The 16,575-nt window shown below is 37.8% G+C and overlaps 1 protein-coding gene across 3 annotated transcripts in view; it reads left to right on the top strand.

The window, feature by feature from the left end:
- Positions 1–16,575, top strand: part of LOC110468846 (SAM and SH3 domain-containing protein 1) — a 526,389-nt gene that overhangs the window by 58,422 nt on the left and 451,392 nt on the right. The gene's annotated exons all lie outside the window — the stretch shown is intronic.

Here is a 16,575-nt window from a genome sequence, read left to right as displayed (position 1 = left end):
CATCCACTAGGTTGGTAAACGATTCTTGACTGGCTGCAAGGAAAGTATGTTGTAAGGAGAATCTAAACTTTAGCTGTTCTTTTTAACTTTTTTTTGTTTCATAAAGGCAATAGCTTGAAAAAATGCCTCCTATCTCCTCTCTTTATTCTAGCTGAATAGTTTTTTCATAGCACGTAATTTCTCTTAGAAATATCTAACCGTAGATGTGTTCTAAGATATTTATGGGTGTTGTGTGCCAAAATACCCTAATTAGCTTACTAGAAAGTGTGATCATAATGTGTACAAACATTATCAAGCACGTGATTGCATCTTGTGACTTCAGTTTCACCCATTTGGCAATAATATGGGATAATCTGCTTCCATTTAAGCAGTGCAAAGGGAACTAATTTGTTTCCTGTTCCCTGGCCAAGCAGTAACATTTGAAGTGAGTGTGTGGGTGGTGGTGGGGGTGAATAAAGACCACTTCACCAGGAGAAGAGTTTGGTCTGCTGTCTTTTTCAGCTAAATTAGTTCTCAAAGCAAAGGGAAACAACCTGCTCAAACTATAAAGTAACTGTTGGCAGGACAGTAAATGGTTTCCTGTCTGGATTGTGCCAGGATATGAACAGATACATTTTAAATATAATGTGTAAAGTAAAATCCGTTCAGTTTTGCAATATACGTTAGCTTTTTCACTATGAAATGGTAATTTACAGAGACTTGATTTTTCTTTTTCCAAAGTTTTCTGTTAATATAAGATTTCCCTGTTTAGAGAGGGAGACTAATTTTTCTGGTTTTGGATCATTGTGTGTTTTATCTTACGGATTTTTAAAATAATGAGAGTATTTGGGGATTAAAATTCTTCTCTGACTGAACTCAGTCAGCAAAAATCAAAAGCTTGGTTGGGAAGAGTATCAGGCCAGTAATGGGTAGGAAAAAGCTGGTTCCACTTGTGCACAAGCCCACAGCATTTTCTCATACAACAGTTGCTAAGAGGTTGTGTGTGGTCAGCACCACACTGGTAGCCTTAGGCTGACTGGAACTGCTTCAAATAGACCTAAATATCACCAGATACAGAGGAATCTGTTCCATGTTCCCATTGTTCCTGCTCTTAAGAAGTAATTCATGCATAGGCAGGCATAAAAAGCCTGGTTCTCTTTAGTTTAGCTTGTAATGATAGTTTTAGCAGGTCTGCCACAACATTAAAATTTAAAATAATGGCATTTTATACCAAAACCTCTTTTAATACATCTCTGTTATACACATACATCTGAGTGGTTTAGTCCTTGCTGAGATTTAAGCTAATATAACAAGTTCTAAGACCTCATGTTAGCAGTTTGCACTTTAATAATCACAAAACGCTAGACTCACAAGAACTGTTCTTAATACAAGTCCAAGCATACAGTGAAAATTGTTTCCTATAAAAATTCTCTCAGAATATTAACTGTGATTATTCCACTATTATAAGTAGTTAAATCCTATTTGGTTGAAGAATATTTTGGGAAAATAAGTGACTATTGAGTGATGAGAACTGCAAGAGAAAATAGATTCTTTCCCCATCTGGTAGATTTAAAAGAGAAATTATGCTAAATGAGAGGTTTATGTTATCATTTATTGATGATATTTTTATGCCTCCATAACACCTTAAATTTGAAAATATTGGCGCCTCAGGAAGCTAACTCATTTCTCTGTAGGTGCTAAAATTTCCACAAATGTGTAGTATGAAATCTGATACATTTGTTTCTACTGAATTGAGATGTAATTGACAGTATAACTTGGATTATAATCCATCTGCTAAACTGGGTTCTGCATGTTTTCTCACTATTACGTTTCACTATGCACTGTACTTATTTTAAATATGTAACTCTGCAAATGACTGGGAATAGTTTTGAAAAGGTTGTTATAGTCTCTCTTGCATAAGTAACACATCTCTAGGAAACAGAATTAGGTCATTGGCATGCATGTTTAATTGATTTAGCTCAAACAGAAGAACTGGAACTCGGGAAAGAGCAGTTTTCTGTGTCCTGAGGTTCTTCTGACTTTTCTTCTTAAGGCTACACATTATAGCAACTGTCTTTCCTCTTGAGGACAATTAGATCTTTTTGGTCAGTGTTTAGCCTTTTCTCCTGGTAAATGAAGCAAAAATCAGCTCTGGGGTATTGCTGTGGCTGTACACTAAATCAGTAATACAAGAGGTAAGAAGGTCAGAAGTCCAGACTGTTAAATTATATATTACTCCTGAGCTTCTAACTGAATAACATCTAAAAGTCAACTGAAGATCCAAAACTGCTAAGGAATTTTAAAAGTTTCTATAAGAACTTTAGCTTTTTGAAGGGTCTCAGTGGTGTGAAATTATTTAACAAAATACATGACTGATGCAGGATGTTGGCTGGCTGGAGTGGCCCTTGTCCACACGAGCCCCTCAGTTAAGGTGTGATTTGCTTGGTCTGTGTGTGTGGTTGTCCCTCCACTCTGCAGGAAGCAGAGCATCAGCACAGCTGTGGAAAGTCACATGCATAGATCTCAATGTTCCTCCTTCTCAACCTCTGCACTGCTTTGAGTGTGAATTGTTACATAGAGTATCATCTATAAATCTCCTTTCTTTTGCTTGCAAGAGACCCTGTTAATGCTGGTTCTTTGGTAGTCAAGAACAGTTTTATGGTGCTTTCAAATTTTAAAGAAGATTTCACATGGCCTCAAGTTGCATTCCCACTGATGGGAGTGTGTCTCCCTAGTGAGCTGAAAACACTCTGTAAGCTGCAATGCAAAACACGAGCAGGTAAACTTTGCCAGACCTGCTCTAGTTTTTTGCATGGTCAGTTTGTTATTTCAGTCCCTAAATCTTGATGAAGGAACTCATAGCCATGAGTTTCCTAAGTGCTCTGGCTATGAAAAAGTTCAAAGCAGTGCCCCATAGAAGGAATGTATAGGAGAATGTTTCCAGCAGTTAAAACCTCTTCATCGTTATGCTGGTCAGAACAGAATAACTTAATCAAATTCAGTTTCTATAATCTGGACTGGCAAATAGAGCAGAATTGTCACTTGCTCTTTTTGGAGTATTCTGTTCCATGCTTCATACAATGTCCCTGACAAAAGGGAAATTTCTATGTAATAAGAAAATCCCTGGACATTGACCTGGACTGTAGTGTAGATTGTGTAAGAATCTCAGCATGCTTTAAAAATAAATATATGAAGTAATGCTATATGTAGCAACTGTCATATAGTTTAATCATAGCTTAATACAACTGAGTTCAGTCTGAGTCCAAGAGATAGTTATCCTATTAAAATCCTGTGTGATTACAGAGCTCCTTTCAGGAAAGAGGAGAAAAAAGGCTTGTCAGCTTTTGGCAGTGCCGAGGTGTTGGACTTTGATCAGAAACTCTGATCTCTGTGGCTTCTATTACACAGGGAAGGAACTTGTCTTGGCACATCTTCTAACGGGTTGTGAAAGATCTGTTGCTCTTGCCTATTGGAAGAGCTTTCTTCATTATCTAACATCTTGGTTTGATTAAATCCTTCCAGAGAAATCATGAATTAGAACCTGAACATTCACAAGAATGGTTTTAATAATGATTTTCCAGGCACCATATTTATGAAGCATGGGAGAATAGCACTTCTCTGACTAGCAGATATGTGGAAGGACACATTGATTGAAGGCTCTAAGGTGTACTTAACTGGAGATGAAAACATAGAAAAGGAATGGAAGGTTAAAAGTAATTTGTAAATAGTCCTATGAGAACTAGAAGCTACTGTATGTAATTTATTTTTAATAAGCATATTAAACAATACAAATGGTTGAGATTTTGTTTTTTAGATTTTACTTTTTCTGTTTCCACTTGGTATGTTGTCATTCCTTTCTTAAAATCAGCATAGTGCTGCAAATGGTCAGGTTTTTCTGGATTTACTCTGAGAGCCACTGGAAGACTTGAAATAGAAATGTACAATCCCAAGCAGTGTCAGTAAAAAGAAACTAAATAGTGAAAAGATACTGACTGAATACACACCTTCTATTTTTTTAAATAGAGCTGAACACTAGAGACACTTCACAGAGCTCCACAGATAAAGACTGGATATTTATGGAAATATAGCTACCAATTTTTGAAGCCTTTAGGCGGGCATGGGTTTTCTGGAAATGGACATGTGTTGCTGCTTTCACAGCACTGCTTCAACTACTCCCATCTTGCCCATGTGGGATGGAAAAAGCTGTGTGTGATCCCCACTTACAGAATGAGCAGCCAGCCCATTTCTGTGGCTGCAGGTAAACCTTGCCACCTACCACAGTTTTCAGAGATGTGGGGCTCCTATGGCTGATCTCACCCAAGGCCTCAATATGTCTGGAAGTTGATTCTTAGGTGGCCTTCCCAATGTTTCTTACTAGGGCAGAGTGTTAATTTAGGGTGTAATAGTTCTATCTGATTGGCTCCATATCCTGACCCTACCATCCAAAGTGATAGAGACAAGGAAATGGATTTTCAGGTACTGTAAGTTCATGCTTGTAATCTTAATGTTCATTTTATCTTTTTCTTTAAATGTAGCTATTGTGCTTGTTGATGGACAGTGTGGTCTAACCTCGTGTCTGCAACTATGTTCCCAAGGCCTGAGATATCTTAAGGTTATCCCAGCCAGATGTGTAAAACTAGACTTCCTTATGGGGAAGCCTTTCTAAAGCTAGCATTTCTTACGGGTTGCAAGAGGGGTAGTGGAGGATTCTGAGTGTTTCTATTTGTGTTCTTGCTACAAAATGGGCAAGTGCTAACCGAGTATAAACTAGAACCTGGGCTCTAAGCCATGCTGCCATCTGTACTGGCTAGTCAGGATTCAAGATATTCAGACTCAAATTAACCTATCTCTGTGGAAGTAGGGGGGGTTTCAGCCAAGATTCAGTAAAAATTTTAAACTATTTATGGCACAAAAAGACAAGTCTTATTTTTCATTGATTTTCTATACTGATTTTTTTTCTTTCATCTGTAATTGTAGATAAAACACAGATTGCAATGTTTTAAAAAAGCTTGAGGTAGCTGTTAGTTTCTATGCAAAATAGTAATAAAGATAAAATAACCTCAAGATCTGTCCGGAATCAGTAACTTTTGAGTTTTTTATTCTTACCATTCCAAGGGAGAATTTTTCAGTTCAGATCTGGGCTTGATTTTTCACACTGGATCATACAGCTCGTTTTTTAACTGAATAGTTAACCTGACCTAATGCTATAATAGATATTTAAGACAAAGGTGCTATATGCAATTTTTTTAAAATGTTCCCTGGTTTGGAGGAAAAAGAAAAAAAAATGAGGATAAATTTAAAACAGAAGGACTTTTTTTTTTCCAAAGTAAGTCCTTGCATGTTTTGTATACCATAATTTCACATTTAAACTTTTAACCGAAATTCAGTGTACTTAATGAAGTACAGCATAACAACTTTCTGTTGTGTGTGAATCCAGTTCTAGCAGCACAGTATTTTTTTCTGGTTTTTCTTTTGGTCTGTTAACCCTGATTTAGGAATCACTGACTTTGCAGAACAATGGCTATGGGAAGCCTCAGTGATGAGGAATGAGCCCTTTGTTTATGGGAATATCAGTTTCCAGTGCTGCCTTGGCTGGTGTTCTGGCTCTGACAGTGTACTTGACAGCATCTGATAACTGAAGCTGTAAAAATGGCACAGTAGGCATATAAGTTCTTCTTCCAACTGTTTTCACTCTAATTACAGATATTTAAAGACAGGTTTAAACCCATAAAACAGAAGATTTTAATAACCTTTCAAGATGTTATGTTGGTTCTACAAAATCTGAGTATCCTTGACAGCTGTTCAAGTTACGGCTGTCAAAACTTTAGGTATATTTTTGCTCTTACTTTGATTTTTTTTTTTTAATTCTGCAAAACAATGCTAATCAGTTTTTGCCCCCTGCATTTCTATGCCTTCAGTTTCATTGCACACGTTGTAAGATAAGTCACACTCATTCTAACTTCTCTATGCAATTACTGATTTTTATGTTCTGAGTTTTTTTTGTTTAAAAAAAAGCAAAAAGAGTTAAAATTGTAGTCTCTTCAATTTAATACTTCCAATTTTCTCCCATTTTCCTTAATCAGAATGTACCAATCAGGTTGCTGGATGGACTATGACAGATCATGGCACATTTCCCTGTATATAAGGTCTTTCCTTCTTTCTATTCACAATATTCCCAGTGGCACGTTCCTGTATTTTGCCTCTGTATTGTCCCCACTAGTTCCATGACATCCTCTTTATCTTAATGTATCTCAAACATTCGGCCTTCTCTGGATGGATGAACATGCATTCAGGCTGGATGAGTAATGGAGGTGGCTGAGAACTGCTGGACCAACTGGCTTCTGCCTCTTGACTGTCAAGCACTTGTGGCAATGCACTCTTCCATGGTGTACTTGTTTCCATAGCACAGATGTGATACAGGAGGGATGGATTTAATCTGAGCCTGGTTTGGGTAGCTCAGTATGTTGGTGTATTGATGGGTTTGCTGTCTGAATATGCAGCCTCAGTTTAGAAGGGAGATAAAATAAGTAGTAATGAAAAGGACTATCAGATGTCAAAAAACTTCTGGCCATTTCACAGGAGAATGCCCTTTTTTTCAGAAGCTCTGGGAATGCTATGTGTCTCAATCTGGTCACAAGCAGCTGAGGGCACAGCCTGAGACTTTGCAGTGCTGAAGCCTGGGGGTGCAGTGGGGTCTGTGATGTGATGGGCTCTGCCTTAGGGACTGCAAAGGCTGCAGGTCTCCAGGCCTGACTGGACCCATCCTGCTAAGCAAAACAATGCTTCTCCTCTCTGAGAGGGGCAGGGACAGACAAGGGAGCTGCGACAGACTGGCTACTAGGGAGGGTGGGTCTGGCTTTTTTCTGGCCCAGACAGGAGTCACTGCTGTGCAGAGGAGTCACTCCTCTTAGTCAGCATCACCATCAGCCATCTCACTCTTTTGAAAGCTGGAATGGGGGAGTGGGGAACGGGGACACGACTGTTTTCCTGGCTCCAGGATCTCTTGTTGGGAAGAGTCTGAACAGAGACTGGCTAACACTGTGGCAGCCAGTGAGCTGCCAAATGCCAGCATATAAGCAAACTGGATTTGAGGAGGGTTGAAATTTTATTGTATCTTGACTCAAGATGTCAGTACTGGTTTTTTACATTTTTATATCCAAATAAATATATAGGTGTATGTGTACACACATATATACATACATATGCAAAATATTAACAAATCTGTTACAATGGGCTCATGGGCACTCTATTTCCCCTGTCCCCAGGACCCTGTGACTCTGATCAAGATACCCCTGGACCTCCCCATCCTGTCCCAACGGTGCTGGTGGAGAGCCAGAGAAGCTCTCCCTGTCCAAAGTCTACATAGACCGTGGACATTTCCTGTTCGTTCTGTTTTGCCCCACTCTCCCCTAGGACACTACAGTATAAAGAGAGCTGAACCAACATATCTGGAGTAAGAGCCTCTTTTGGAAATCTTTGCCATCTCCTGATATTCCTACCCTCACAGCCTCGGACCTCTGAGCTAGCCTGATATTCAGGGGGCTGTGCGAGGAGGGAGAACGTCACAAATCCAAAGGGGAAAATTGCTGGGATTATCAGGTCACAGAACAAAGCAAACTGAGGGACTCTACCCTGGCTTGGGATAGACATCATTTCCCAAAGTTGTAGTTTATTGTGCACTTCTGGGTATGGTCTTTAGTAAACAGAAAAAAACCAAGAGAGATACTTTCTGAGCTTGCTAGCAACTAGGGTCTTTAACATCTGTCTGTTGAGGAGATGTAAGGTTATTCTACTGGGTATTTACACTTCCTTTCTGTTCAGCTTTGGTGTGTGTGCTTTGCCCCATAATTTTTGAGAGCAGTGTTATACTCCATTTGCACTTGTAATGGACCCCAGTGTGGGTGACCTGAGCCCTGTGCGGCAGGGCAGCCTGCTGCTGGCTAGACCACAGGTGCCTGGATAGCCTAATAAAGTCTCCACCAAAGGACAGGAGGACTCTTGAGGCAATGTAATCCACGTGGGTTTATTGAGGAGAACGAGGATGAAGGAGATGGGAGTGGGAGCAGGGAGACACTGGGACACAGGGGAAGGAGGCTGCAGGAGTGAGCAGGGAGGAGGGGCCAGAGGATATAACTGGGAAAGGCAAGGGGGTGGATGGGGTACAAACAGTTCAATGGGAAGGGGGTTTAAGGGGGGAGCAGAGATGGAGTGGCATAAACGGGACTAACAAGAACAAGGGAAAGGAGTGGTTAACTCGACAGAACTAATGGGGAATGGAGAACACAGAACTATCTAGAACTAAAGGATGGTACAAACAGTGATGAGCATAAACTGGGGAGGATACAACATATGATGGGCATATCTTCATTTACATGGGGAAGACAGGAAACCAGGGGCAATACTTTTCCTTATACCACTGTGGTTTCTTATGGTATTCCTGGAGAATACCTCCCCAGGACCTCCTCCCCAGAAATTGTTAGATGGAATTTTTTGGCTGGGTTGCAATGTACATTTCAGTAAGTGTTTCTTATAGTAATACTGTGATAAAAGATCTGCTCTCCAAAATATACATGGTTTTTCAAATGCTTTGAAAAGCAGATTATTTTTTTTTTATTCCCAGCAATTCCAATAGCAACTTATTACTGGAGTTTTTTCATTAAGTTGTTGGAAGCAACTGTACTGCAGAAAATGATAAATACACTATATTATTCTGAAAATTTTGCACTGTAAAGCATGAACATAATTTTCTTACTTAGTAGATACTTTCCATGCTGTGCACAAATCTCTTATTATGTCTTGTGTTGTGGTTGTCCTTATTTTCATTTAAATTTATTGCAGTGCTTTGTCTGAAGAAAATATTTTGATTGGTTAGTAAACATGCCACAGGGGGTAGGTAATTTACATGAACAGCAATTCTGTTGAAATTGCTATTCAGCAATTTAAACTACCTGTTTCATCCTTGCTGTAGTTAAAGGAGGGGAAATATCTCCCCAAAACATGGCCGAGGAGAAGAAAACAAATAAATGACCCCCCAAAAAAACAACTGCCGTTTCCAGAAATATTAAATAGGTGGCTTTTTTCTAATAAGGGAGTAACTTTTTCAGAAAATAGTAGGACCATGACTTGTTAATTTCTGTGAGCAGCCCAGCAATTGTTTTTCTATTGCAATAAATTTCTGTAGCCTTCAATGCTGTTCCTGTTCTCTTGAAAAACTAAATGGGACTGAAATTCTTTACTTGTAGCTTGAGACAACAAAAGTTAATTTCTCGACTACTCCAATTTATGCTTACAAAATAGCAACTTCATTAACGAAATGGAGATGAAATACAGTATGAAATCAAGTATGAAGATCTCTGTTTTTTCCAGAACATGAATTTTCCTTAAAAACTTACTTGTGCTTAATCAGGCTGGAGTAAATCTGTTAGTTAGTTAATTAACAGCTGAGACATTATGAATTCTGTAAGAGCATCCAATATATTAATGATCACCTGAGGCTTTTAAGAAAGGTTTAGGCTGTGAATGGTCTCCCAGCTCTGCTGCAGTACTTCTGAAAGTTTTGCATTCCTGGACCTCCTTTTCCCAGTCTTTGAGGACTGTGTCAGGTTGCAAGTGAAAGCACTTCTGTTTGGGGAACCACTGAAGCACACATAACTATGATCATTTGAAATATGTAAAAGATTCTGCTCTGGGACATGGTGTGACAGAAGATGCCCATTATCCTTGGGCATTGCAGAGCACCTTTCACTCTATATACACTTGCTGAGTGTTCACTGACAAACTTCTTTCTGCTGCCTCACTCCTGTTTCCATTTTCATGTGTTTCAGTGACATAGTAAACCCTTACCCTAGTGGGCCCAAAACTTGGTAGAGAAACACATTTAGAAGCCTAAACATGCTATTGAGGTATGTCTAACATGTTTCCAGTCAATTAATACTCAGATTTTGATGAGTAAAATTTTCTGAGAGCTGAGAGATCTGGTTTTAGGCATTAAAGTGTCTGCTGTATCCACATTATTATTTCTATCCACTTGCCACACTGAAGAATTACAATGGGAGTGAAAGATAGGAGGGAAAAAACACCCCAAAACATGAGGAAGGGGAAGCCTTCCCATCTCTGGTTTCAAATCCTCAGTGAAGATGTGAATGACTGAAGATTATTTCTCTTGCATCTGGGAGTATGTTAGTCCAGACTCAGGAAATGGTCCTGCTTTGCAGATGACATTCATCTGGGCTGAGGGACAGTGTGAAACTGCGTTTTTTTCACACAAGAAACATGAGACTTACCTAAAAACATTAAGAAACATTTTAGATTTATAAAGTTTATGTATCTAAATTTGATTACATGCCAGGTAGCCTTAACAGGTATATTGCTGTTTGTGCTCCCCTGACAGGGGATGGGGAGTTGAAGATGCACCAGTAGGCTCTCCTGCGAGCATTTTTGGTTCCTGTTGGCTACATGGGACATCTGTCATGGAGCTAGTCTCTGAAACGGAGGCATCTCCTTTTCCTGTGATCTTAGAGTGCAGTCTAGAGGTACTCAGGTCTGTAAGGACAGTGCCTGAAAATTTGGCAATGATATCTAGGCAGCAGGTAGTTCAGCTGTGCAGGGGCTGATAAATACCAGATAGCATATAGATCAAGTTGTATGCTGTGTCCAAGGGAAAATATTCCATAAAATTCCTGAAAATTAGTATTTTCAGCCTACCTAAACACTTGAATTTCAAGGTTAATGTTAACTCAGGACATTTCCACATCTGAAATCTGTGGAACGTTTGTACCAGGACGCGTGTTAAGCATGTTCACATATAACATAGGCGAAAAGGAAAAGATTTTGCTTTTTCTAGAGAGTCTTCTCTAAAACATAGAAACACTCAAGACCTGCACTTGTAAAGAATTTTTTGTAAATTTGGAAAACAGCTGTAACACATCTGAATATTAAATGTGCTTGATCCAGGGACAAAATAATTAATTCAATGCTGAGACACAGATCTACAGCATCCCTTTTTGTATTTCATTATCCCCGTGGATGATTTAGAGTGTGAGATTGACTCACTACCCAGAACATAAAACAGAAGCTCATTAGCTTTTCACTCGTTTTCAAATACTTTTTGTTCCAATAAAAGCAATGAATTAAAAATCAAAGCATAAGTTGCTGTAATGTTACTTTACATAGTTACTTGCAGACAGTTTTTGGTTTTTCTTTTATTCCTTATTTAGGGTCTTCTGATTCAGTGATAATTTATTTATGTAAATATAGTTTAAAAAATATACTCACAGTTCATTACCATTTCTAAAATGGTTGGCTTTGGAATGCTATCTCTTCACTGCAGTTCCACATTAGAAATACTTCATGTCATGCACACAAACAGCCCAAGCAGCAAGCTACACCAGAATTTTCCTGGCTTCAATCTTAATTGGAAGTGATTGGGAATTTCCTGTTTTGAAATGTTTCTGATAGAGTTTTGAAGTTGTTGGGATGTCCTAATTTAACACTATTTAAATTAAATCATTCTCTTTAGTGTTTATTTCAACAGCTATAATAATTAACATTAAAATGGAAAAGATGGCAGCCATCTAAATTAAACATTTTGATTGATTTTGGGTTCCTTTTGGCTTTAGGCCATGTTTGGAAAATACAGTAAGACTATTTATTAGACATTAGAATTAATCATTATGAATGACATGAAATCTTCTAACTTTCAATTGACAAAGTCAGTGTCATAAATATATGGATATATTTGTATATACTCAAGCCTTAAAATATTTTAAATGCAACAGCTGCTATTCCACTTGGGCATTTTCTCACAGTTTAAAAATCTCCCTGTTTTCTGTTTTATTCCTTTTGTGTTTCCTTATGGAAATGGATTTTGGTATTTGTGGTATTGTAGTTATACTTGTGTTCCTGAATTATTAAAAGCTCAGTTGCTGATGAATATACAGCATAATACCAATCTTGATAATTTATTACTCTGTCCAAAGCCTAATTCAATGTAGTTGTCAGTGTCAGATGCCTGTGAGATTGCTCTTCTTTCCTTCTTAACAAGTTAGGAAAAAATGGAGGGTTGTCAAAAAATGGCAGGAACATTTGCACTCAAAAATCAATTTCAATGTTTATAAAATTCAGTCTTTTACTCTTGGTGTGATTTCTGTGAAGGTATGTTGGTTTTAAAGCAAAGAATTCTCTGTCCTAGAAACTATACTGTTGTTTTGAAATTTTGTATAGATGTTGGATGTGGTTTTATTGGAGTATTACTATAATCCACTGTAGGTATCAGAATGGTAGAAAGTCTATCTACAGCTTTCCTTTTTAGCTTTTTACTAGTATATTTGGAAGCATCTATTTTTGTAAACATCCTATTCCAATTGGCTGACTTCTGGGTAGCTAAACTTCAATTATGGGAGCACAATTAATTTTTGTTTTTATTGTCTGCACATGGAGAGTTTTAAAGCCCAGCGTAGAAGAAGGCAACATCAAACCTCATAAAAATGGCAGCTTGGGGAAAGTGTGATGTAGTTATCACGAAGAATTAATGCCACTAATTATTTTACAGGCACAAAACTAGTTATAGGTCACAGCTGTGGATAGGGATGGAGAGAGAAGGAAGCATGCCAAGACTGCAAAGAAGAAATTAATTTTTGTCAACAAAGCTTAAGATGTTCAAGGCAGCCTCCCAGGTCACTGATGCATGGGTTATTTACCTACCTGAGAAGCAGAAATTCACCTACCAGGGAGATGCTGACAGTACTACCTACCATGTTGTTAACTGTAGTAATTTAAAATGTCTTACAAATAGTGGTCATTTGGAAGGCAAGGAATTTCAAGGTGCTTTACACTCAGAGTAATTTAAGCAGGAGGAATCTCTGGAGAATTAAGTCCAGTTGCATCTAGAGAAAGTACAGCAGGTTGCACAGAGCCTCGTCCAACCAAGTTTTAAATTTCTTCAAATATAATCATTCAACAACTGGACCGGCCCCTTGTTTCCGTGCTTAACTATTTCATTTTGAAAAGTTATTTCCTAATACCTCATTGGAATTTCCTGTATTACAGCCTGTGTTGGTGTCACTCATCCTGTCCCTCTGTGCTTCTGAGAAAACTCCACATGTTGACAGCCCCACCCCCAATCTAGCTACCTTATTTTCTGTATTATCATATTTATGCTGTGTGTAATGGAAACAAAGAACCAGCAACCTTGTTTCCAAGATGAACTGCACTTTCCAACTCTTATCAAATTTAAGGGAACCAGAAGGAAAATAAAGAATACAAGCCCAACATCTAAATTGAAGCATTTTGTTAAAGTGCAATATTAAACACCAGTAGCAACAGAGCAATAATGCTGCATCTGTTTTTTTCATGTTTTAAAAAGTGCATATCTTAAAATATAACCTACATCAAGACAGGGTCAAAATATTATTACTGACAGTAGTGTAGTGAACACTTTTTTCTATGATTTGCAGTCTAATTCTGTGTTGATAATAGTTAATTAGATTTAATAATGACGTGTCTTAGTTCAAACATAACTTTGTCTTTAGATGCTCCTTGATACATTTCATAGCAGAAGTGCCCTGTCTTGATCATGGTCTTAGCAGGTTCTTTGCCTGCCCCACTTCACTGTGCAGCTGCTGATTTATAGGATACCTTTTGTGCCAGTTACATAGTGTCAGGTGGCAAATTCATGACTGGTCAAGAATATGTACAGCTGATCACTGTAAAAATTGATTATTTTAAATCTGATGAAATATGGAACAACACTGGTGTTGTGCTTCGATGAGCCAAGGACAAAATGCCCGACATGTTTTTGTGTATATAATTTAGCTTTATTTTGTTGCCTAGGATGCGTTTCAGGTCACCTAAATCTAGCTGTCTGGGCAGGCACTAGTGCTGAACAACTCCCTGCTGTGATTTTTTTTCTGTCTTCAAAGAAGTTTATACCTTGTCCCTTTCATTTTAATTTTTTTCAAGCTGGCCAAAGCCAGCTAGACAAACCATGTCCCTAAGCAGTGTCTATCCCTTGTGTGGTATCCCAACTTCATTTTCATAATAGCATAGTTCCTTTCATATATTTTCTGCTTCTCATTTGTAGAGTCCAAAGCACAGTGAAGACCACTAGCAGTACACAAATATCTGGGTGGGAAACTGAAGTGTCATAATCTGAAAATGGAGGCAGATAGCAAGAAAACTGTAATTAGAATCTCTGTTTTATATTGCCCATTGTACTACCCCAACTCCAGGGGAAACTTGAACTTAAGTCCTCATTGGTTTCTCTTTTTTTCCTGCAGAAATGCTGGAACTTGGAAATCAGTTATTATGTGATAATTTCCAGTTTCTTTTAAAATTTTAATTGCCCTCCTGCCTTAAAGATATAGCCTCAAAACTCCAAATGTATGAAGAAAGTAAACACTGTGTGCATTGTATACATATGTGTACCTATGTATTCATTGCTTTGTATACATTCTCAAAAAAAAAAAAAGAAGCATGTTTTAGGTAATCTCCTGATCTTTGAAGAGGACTTTAGTCATGGCTGTCCCCTCCTCAAATGCCTAAGATTTCACTGTTTCCCCCCAACCTTTACAGTCTCTTATGTGTTTGTATTCAGCCAGTACAGTATGCTCTGTTTATGCAGGGATGGTAAACAGTGCAGCATAGCAGGTCTTTACATAGAGAGCAGTGCTCCAATCTGTGTCATGTAGAGAGATTCAGTTTAGAAAAGCTGGGTGGTCTTGGAGGGAAAGGAAACAATAGCCTGATATAAGTAGCTGTATTTCAAGAGACCACCTCCTTGCCTTTTTAGGGGCTGGGGGGGGCAGGGAGAAGAAGGATAAATGACATAATTTGATCTATCTTCAATAGCCAAGCAAGTCTGTAAAGGGTACCTTTTCAAAATCTGTCACTTTTTTTTCCCACGTTGGAAAACAAAATGAGAACTTTGTTGGAATTTTTTATTGGATTTGGGGGTTTTGCATGATTTTTTTTTTTTGCATAACAGTGATACTGAAATACACTGGAGGGAGTATCTCCTGGATCACTGGCAACATACAGTAACGCTCTGCATCTGTTGGTGTGGAGTATTTAACAATACAGAGCAGTACAGATTCTTATGCCTGAACTGAAGTCAATGAGAACTTTTGTGGGTTTAGAGCTAATTGCAGTAATTCTACATAGTAGGGCATTATACTGTAGAAAATACTTCTTAATGTTGTGGTTTGGTCCAATAAGAAAGAATTCAGCAATAAGGCTGATTAGGATTAAAGACTCATGTGGATCAAAATTATTTCTCTTGATTATTATTTTAGACTAAAATTAATATAACTTTGCTAGCGATTTTCAGTCACCTGCGAGGATGTAGACACTGTCTTTTTTGCCTAATACACTACGTGTAATGTTTTGTGTAGTGTTAAATAATGCTGGCTCCCTAAACTTAACAAATGTAAGTATAATATATATAAAAGATGCATCATTCTGGTAGTCTGAAATGTTTTTCGAGGGTATGGAAGGGAGTTCAGAGAGGTACTGAACTCACACACACACTCTGTGTGTGTTCTTCTGGGGGAAAAAAATCTAGTGAAGAATACATAACTGCTTCAATGTGTGTGGGACAATAAAATATATGTACTCTTGTTACCACCTCAGTATATGTATATGTTTCATTGCGGTAAAGTGAACTTACTGCTCACGATGCAGAAAAAATCACCATTAAATAGTATTTAAGAAAGTTCTTAGATTAAATTTAAGCCTCTAAACAAATTAATAGGTTTTGTTCCTTAGTGGCTCCTAAATAAAAGGGAACTTGTTTTCTGTTGAAGAACACATAATTTCATACATAACAAGCTGCTTCAGAACTTTTCCTTTCTAAGTCTTTAAAGGCTGATTTGGTCTTTACAGAAAAAAAATTCAGTTATGACTCCCACTTGTTGCACTGCTGCCAACATACCTAGGGTATGATTAAGATTGTAGTGCATGTTACTGAACAGTTTAAAGCAAACAAAGAATTTTCAGTACTATTCATTATTTTGCATGTGCACGCATGCAAATAATATATGGATAAAAAGTAAAGAGTAAGATTTCTAGCTGAAAATGTTTATAAGCATTTCTTAGTTACTTTTTTTCCCCTAAAATTATGGCTATATTGTGATTTAGATTTGGAGTCATTTTAGATACTATTATTTATTTCCCTTCAGTGGATGTTGGATGCCTCCCTTCATGTCTTTGTCTTAGCCAATGAAATTTCTGGACACATAGAGCTGTCCTTTGGAATCGAGCTGTTGTAGATCAAACATTATTTTATTAGAGACTTAAAGGGAGCAACTCTACTGTTATTTTGTCTGAGCTGTTGCCTTTTTTAATTGGCAATGTAATGTATACTTTGCCACATATTTATTAAATCAATTTAAAAACAGATTTTCCCCTACTTTTAAAAAAACTTTTAGTCCCTGATAATGATCTGAAACCATAACTACTACTTTTGTATTTATTTCTTGCATTTCTTCTATTTGCCTTATACAAGGTTTGCTTGCTCTTTTTATGTAAAATCTTTAGATTCAGTGCCTTGCTTGGAATACGATAACCAAATTTTATGGTATCATATTAAGCAAAGAGATG

This window comes from Lonchura striata, chromosome 3 (genome assembly GCF_046129695.1).
Source record: "Lonchura striata isolate bLonStr1 chromosome 3, bLonStr1.mat, whole genome shotgun sequence".
Taxonomy (NCBI): domain Eukaryota; kingdom Metazoa; phylum Chordata; class Aves; order Passeriformes; family Estrildidae; genus Lonchura; species Lonchura striata.
This window is presented reverse-complemented; position numbering and strand designations above follow the sequence as displayed.